A 327-nucleotide genomic window follows, 5' to 3' on the forward strand; every position below is an offset into this window, starting at 1 on the left:
TAACTTAGGTGCATGTAAATTTCGTGTGGCCCAAGCTGTGAATGGGAGTTTTGACCTCATAAGTTATGGTCTATCAATCAGCTATTTGCGTTTTAAAATTTTTTGGCCAAGCCGTTCTTGGTATGAACATGTATCACAGAATTTTCCACACTTACCCCCATGGACATACCACAATCATTTAAACGCTTGGGACATGTATTCACCAGTATAGTCTTTATTATGAAAAAGAGGTTCGTAGCCGTTTTACTGGTGATGGCCTAATGAGTTTCCCTTGTGTACATGCTACACACGTGATATTCTTTGGGATAACTCTTCTTATCTTTTAAT

The sequence above is a fragment of the Brassica oleracea genome, chromosome C1, assembly GCF_000695525.1.
Source record: "Brassica oleracea var. oleracea cultivar TO1000 chromosome C1, BOL, whole genome shotgun sequence".
Lineage (NCBI taxonomy): Eukaryota > Viridiplantae > Streptophyta > Magnoliopsida > Brassicales > Brassicaceae > Brassica > Brassica oleracea.